Source organism: Dromiciops gliroides, chromosome 5 (assembly GCF_019393635.1).
Source record: "Dromiciops gliroides isolate mDroGli1 chromosome 5, mDroGli1.pri, whole genome shotgun sequence".
Taxonomy (NCBI): domain Eukaryota; kingdom Metazoa; phylum Chordata; class Mammalia; order Microbiotheria; family Microbiotheriidae; genus Dromiciops; species Dromiciops gliroides.
This window is the reverse complement of record NC_057865.1, coordinates 303,297,548-303,304,326: the sequence shown is the minus strand read 5'-3', so window position 1 is coordinate 303,304,326 and position 6,779 is coordinate 303,297,548. Positions and strand designations below refer to the sequence as shown.

General features: G+C 48.5%; 1 pseudogene; it reads left to right on the top strand.

The window, feature by feature from the left end:
- The first annotated feature begins 2,131 nt into the window (after positions 1-2,131).
- Positions 2,132-5,067, top strand: LOC122729089 (annotated as a pseudogene).
- Positions 5,068-6,779: the final 1,712 nt, after the last annotated feature.

Here is a 6,779-nt window from a genome sequence, read left to right as displayed (position 1 = left end):
CTGCTGCTGCTGCTGCTGCCGGTACTGCTGCTGCTGCTGCTGCCGGTACTGCTGCTGCTGCTGCCGGTACTGCTGCTGCTGCTGCTGCTGCTGCTGCCGGTACTACTGCTGCTGCTGCCGGTACTGCTGCTGCTGCTGCTGCCGGTACTGCTGCTGCTGCTGCTGCCGGTACTGCTGCTGCTGCTGCTGCCGGTACTGCTGCTGCTGCTGCTGCCGGTACTGCTGCTGCTGCTGCCGGTACTGCTGCTGCTGCTGCTGCTGCCGGTACTGCTGCTGCTGCTGCCACTACTGCTGCTGCTGCTGCTGCCGCTACTACTGCTGCTGCTGCTGCTGCTGCCGGTACTGCTGCGGTTGCTTCTACTGCTGCTGGTGCTGCTGGTACTGGTGCTGGTGGTGCTGCCCCTGCTGCCCCTGCTGCCCCTGCTGCCCCTGCTGCTGGTACTGCTGGTGCTAGTGACGCTCCTGCTCCTGGACCTCACTTCCCTCTCTACCAGGTAGGACACACCTTTCCTGCCCAGCTGGTAGACTGCTTCCTTGCTCCTGGAGGGATTCACAGGCAGTTTTAGGTCAGTTTGAAGGGGAAAGTGGGAGAGCCTCTGGGGGTTGCTTGCTCACTGAAAGCTCAGTTTTACTACGTTGTAAGTGATGTCTCAACAGCCTCTCCAACCCTCTCAGCCTCATTCTCAACAATATTCACTACTGGGGCATGTACACTAAGCCTTGAATTTTTAAACAACCTTACCCTAGACCCTGGAGGTCCCAAGATCTCAGTTTCCCTTCCAGGATCATTAGGTGTTTGGAGGCTTCTCTAAAAATGAGCTTTTCTTTAAGTCCTTAAAGAAATATTCAAAAAGACTTCAGTGACATGCTGGCAGTCGGGTGGTTAAACTGTTGATTAGTCATAGCAGATCATAGCAGGCTGGGTAGAGGCCTAACCCTTAGTGTCAGCTATGGAGTCTGGGGTTTCTAGGATTATTTTTTAAAATATCGGATGGGGACGTGCAGAGGCTCACTGGGCTCAAGCCGCCCGCTGCTCGCTGCCGCCGGCTCCCTCCTCCGAGCTCGGATGCCCGCCAGAGCCGACGCCAAGATCTACATCAATCACTAATATATGAACCCCGCCCACGTGGGCTGGAATGGCTCCCCCTTTGCCAGGGCGCCTGCCCCCCTCTACCCTGTACGCGGGGGTCCGAGCACGTGCCCTCTGCTGCTAGTCATCCACGGTTCGTGTGTAGTTGGAAATAATAGAGATCATAGGTGTTAAAAAACAAATCATACCAAGGCATGCGTTAATAGAAAATATCAATTCAGACATTGGGACTGATTTCACCTCCAGAGCATTCTAAGGAATGAGGAAGGCAGTAGAAATAAATAGGAATTTTCATAGTCCTTGGTCTCCTCCTTCTTCAGGAAAGGTGGAAAGGAGGAATCAAACCTTAAAGAGGGGCCCCACAAAATTAATACTAGAAACCAAGTGACCTTGGACCAGATGTTTGCCCATAGCTTTAATTAGGATAAGGACAAGCCTGAGAAAAGATATTGGGGGGAAGGCATCTAGGTGTCGAAGTGGATAAAGCACGGGCCCTGGATTCAGGAGGACCTGATTTCAAATCCAGCCTCAGACACTTGACTAGGTATGTAACCCTAGGCAAGTCACTTAACCCTCATTGTCACACAATTGTTTTTTAAAAAGAAAGAAAGAAAATTATGTGTGTGTGTATATATATATATACATATATATATATATATATACACACATATATATGTGTGGGGGGGTCTATTATACACACACACACACACACACACACACACACACACACACACAGGGTGGGGTGAGGGAGTAGGGCTTAAGTGATTTGGCCAGGTTCACATAGCTAGTAATTGCCAAGTGTCTGAGGCAGATTTGAACTCAGGTCCTCCTGAATCCAGGGCCTGTGCCCTGTTAACAGTGGATACCCTGTGCCACATAGCTGAACTGAAGGGTATATTGTTAAATAATTATATACTGGTACTACCCTCTTCTCTGTCCCAATTTAGGATTAAGGGTCTTTTCCTTCAGACCCCTCCTCTGGATTTCAAGGTCCCCAAAAGCCAACCAGCTGACGGGGTCCTCAACAGATCCTGGACTCTCCATCTCATCTGGCTCATCATGAATGGTGCCCCTTCCCCTGAGGATGGCGCTGCCCCTTCTCCTCACCCTCTCCCATCACCACCACCTTCCCCAGGTTGGCAGGAGTTCTGTGAATTTGCAGCTTGGGAAGCGGCCCTGGACTGTGCCCGACGCTTCCACCTCTACTGGGCTTCCCATCCCCAATACGCTGGGGATGAGGCAGCCTTCTCCCGACGTTTTGCTCTGCTCTTCTTGCAGCGCTTTGAGGCAGAGGTGGCCCGGACCTCGGGTTCCCTTTCATCATCTGGTCGGATGTGCCTTAGTCCTGGTGAGGAAACCCCATCAAGTGGTCCTTCCCTGCAGAGCTGTGGGAACAGTGAGCCTCTGACTGTGTGGGGTCATTCTCGATCCTCTGAAGACCTGGCTAGCCCTCTCCCTTCCTCAATGGCTTCAAACTCGTCAAAGCCTCAGGTGAAGAAACGCTTCTCCCTGAGCTCATTTGGGCGCTCAGTCCGAGGGATCTTCCAGTGGCAGGGAGCGGGTGACCCCCCCCCTCTGTAGTGGGACCTTTGGACACCTCTGCCTCAGGGCTACCTGGCCTGGGTGGGGGTGGTAGCGCCAGTGAGGGGCCAACTAGCTGTGGGGCATCCCCTGGGGAAAGCTTTGAGATGCAGACATGAAGGAGGGCAGGGGGACCCTTAAAGGATGGGGCAGAGACAGAGCACAGACAGGAGCTGCCCTTGGCACCTAGGGAGAGCCACGTGGACCTGCCTCAGGGGGCCTGTGGGGGCCTCTCAGACCATCCCTCAGCTTCTGTCTCCCCCAGCTCTGCCTCCACTGCTGCCTCCCATTATGACTCAATGGCAGTGATACCCTGCAAGGTGTCTCACTGATTCCCTATTAAAAAGGGGCCCCCAGTGGGGAAAACTAACCCCCCACCAGCCCCTAATGCTCCAGACACCACAGGTTCCTTCCTGTCTCAGGAGGAGGCAGATGGAGGTGATAGGGATGACCTCCTCTCAGAGTACCCTTGGTTCCATGGAACCATCCTTAGACTCTAAGCTGCTGAGCTAGTGCTTGAAGGGGGTGCTGCCAGCCATGGTGTCTACCTGGTACATAAAAGCAACATGAGGATAGGGCAGTATGTCCTCACATTCAACTTTGAGGGCAGAGTCCAGCACAGTTTTCTTACCCTGAATGACAATAGTCAGTGCCGGGTGCTACACCTCTTGTTCTCCACAGTCTGTGACATGCTGGCATATTTCAGTGTCCACCCTATTCCCCTGGAGTCTGAGCCCTTCAGCCACGTTACCCTCACCCAATATGTTGAGGCCCCACGGTGGCCAAGAGGCAGGGAAGGGGCAGAGGGAGTGCCCAGGAAGATGGGGTCCACTCAGGAGCCATCAATAACTCCTTCCTATACGGAGGAATACACCCACATATCCAGGTCCCCCTTTCTCTCTGGCCCTGGGTCAGGACCCAGGATGCACCCTCCCCAGAGAGGTACAATTAGTCCCCTTGCCCCTGATTGTCTAGGGGATGGGCCTGTTGTTAGAAGAAGGACCAGAGCCCAGCCAGAACAAGGCAGAGTTAGAAGTAGAGGACAATACAGACCATGGGTTGAGGAGAGTCCCAACCTAAACTACACAGAGGAGACAAAGACAATATTTCCTTAGCTCTTTTGTCAGTCTCCTCTGGGTAAGTACCTTGGTTTCCTTTTTGGCAGTTGGTTTGAAATGGAAGGAAGCACTGTCATCCTATTTCTTTTCTCTTTGTGGAAGAGGTTAGCAACTGAAAAATCTAGGTAGGGCTATGGGACCGCTCATAAGGGTTCATCTCTTGCTTTTGCTGTACATTGTTGTGCCTGTCACACTTGAACTATAGTTACTGTTTTAAAAAGATGAACATTCTGTTATACTGTTATACTTGGCACTTTTTTTCTTACATTTCTTTTTCTTAAATGTTGCCCACCACTACAAGACCGTTTTCCTTGCTCTAAAATATTTATGTTATAAAGAAAAGACATTCTTCTGTTCAGAAATATTCAAATGTTATGTATATGATGGTAAAAAGAAAAATAATCTGGAATAAAGGTTTTGTAAAGATTTATCAGTTTAGTGTGGAATTGTGCCCTATCTCCCCCTCCTCACTTTTCTCAGCTTGTCCCCAAGCCTCATTAAAGAGTGATTGCCACACCTCATTTCATTATTGCATGAATTAATTATCCATTCACTTAGTGCTGTGCACAGGAGGCTCAGTGGGAACAGTGCGTGCACCTAATGAGCCAAGTAGGTCAAACTCATTAGAACGAAAGAGAGAGGTGTATGCCCCAGAGACTCCGGTCTTCCGATTTGGCAGAAGCCTCAGACCTGCCTGCTTGGGAGTGTGCTACCCTCTCCCCTTCAGCCCACCACTCAGGGCTGACACTCTTCCCTCTCCACCACCCCGTCGCCCACACACCGTCTCTGCGGCCCCCGCGGCACTGAGCGGGGGGCGGGGGAACCACCCCGACTCCTGGCGCCCCATGCAGAACTACGGCCCGCACCAACTCCGCGGCTAGGGATTACTCCGCGTCCAGGAACCATCAGGAAATAGAGGCACGGCGGTCCCCTCCCCTGCCTGCTCACCTCCACTCCCCCACCGCCCCTGGTGCCCGCCAGAGGTGCTCGGTAGAGGTGCCCGCCAGACCTCCCCACGCAGGAATACGCCCCTCACCAACTCCGAGGTTGAGGACTACGCTCTGTCCAGGAACCCCAAAGTAGAGGCACGGTAGTCCCCCTCCGCTTCCCACCCCCAACGCCCCACGCACCCCACCCCTACCCTATCCTTCCCGCTGCCCGCCCGCGGTGCCCGCCAGAGGTGCCCAGCAGACCTCCCCACGCAGGAATACGCCCCTCACCAACTCCGAGGCTGAGGACTACGCTCTGTCCAGGAACCCCAAAGTAGAGGCACGGTAGTCCCCCTCCTCTTCCCACCCTTCCTCACCTCACTCCAAGAATTTTTAAGTTCTTGTACCTCTACTGAATCTTTTACAAGAAGCACGGCTGTCAACTTTTTTTTAATGTAAATCTGTAGAACTTTAAGCACAGTCCCATAAATCCGGGGGTTATACAAACTTTTCAATACAAAGAATTTGAGATATGACAGATTCTGACAATTTGGGGTTCATGCACAGAAATGAATGATTCAAATACAAATATATAGACGTGTTTGTGTCTGGTGGGAAACATCTCCGGGGTCGGGGGGGGGGGATAGAGGAAAAAAGAAATTTACATGAAAACTTTGTGATAGAATTTAAAGGAATATCAAGCTATACATAATAGATCTCCAATTTTGTCTGCAGCGTCTTTTTGGCTTACTAAATTATGGAAATACATGTTTTATTGCCTAAATTCAAAAGAAAGACAATTTAGAGAAAATAAAAACAAACGACCTGTGAAGGGATATGATGAAAAGAAATGAGGGACATGGGGAGAACAGAACTTTTAGACCTCAGACTATATTATAAACCAGCAGTCATAAAAACTGGGGTATTAATAAAATGATAGAGAGATGAATCAATGGAATAGATTGCTCAAGGGAGATTCAGAAACAATAGAACTCAATAACCCAGTGTTTGATAAAGCTGTAATAGGGTACCTTGGGTAAAATTCCAGATTTGGTAACAACTGCTGAGAGAACCAGAAAGCAGTCAGGAAGGAAATTAGGGTTAGACGGCCATATTACACTGTACTCTACATTCTGAAAAGTATACAAGACCTTAGGGCGCAGCTAGGTGGTGCAGAGGATAAAGCACGGGCCCTGGCTTCAGGAGGACCTGAGTTCAAATCCTGCCTCAGATTCAATAAGTAATGCTAGATTATTGTTGGAATTTACTCAGAATGTTTGGGTACATTATTATGGTTTATTATTTTCTTTACATGAATGTACTTTCTTTTTGGCAGTGTTTACTTTCTGATATTACATAATGGGAATAGAAAAAAAACTGAATTTTGTAAGATTTTGAGGGGATTTAATCTTAAAGATCATCTATTTCAACCTCCTCATTTTATATTTGAAGACAGTGAAAACCTAAATAAGTGTGAACTAGAGTAATTTAAAAATAGTTGTCTAATCTTTGATCTGAATGATTTAGGAATTTAATGACTGAGCAATCTTCTTAGCCCACATTTCTAGGGCTCCAGGTCCCATAAAACCCTGTATCATGTTCTACCCTATACTGCTATATTGTTATATTGCTTTTAGAAAGGGGCTGGTTTGTTTAGCCTCTCATGGGATCAAGTGACAAGAACACTTTGAGCTGTGACCCTTGGTGAATACTTATAGGGGAGCCCATGTTATATCTCTAGAAAAGCTGAAAAAACTTACAATGACTAAAGACTTTACAAAATAATATTTTAAAATTTTGAAACTATTAAAAATAACTCAAATATCTCTGTTCCAGTCATTCAAGTGGCAATAGTTAATATCTATGTTATAAATACTGAACTACCCATTGAAGTCTGTTAGCAAATGATTAGTGGTATACCAGCTCAAAATCTTTTCCCAAAATATTTATTTTGGTAGTTCATTCCAAAATTGCAAATAACTCCAAGAATGACAGAAACACAAGTATTTCTACAAACTATTTTAAGATTTTGTAATGATTTAGACCACTCAAAAAGGGTTT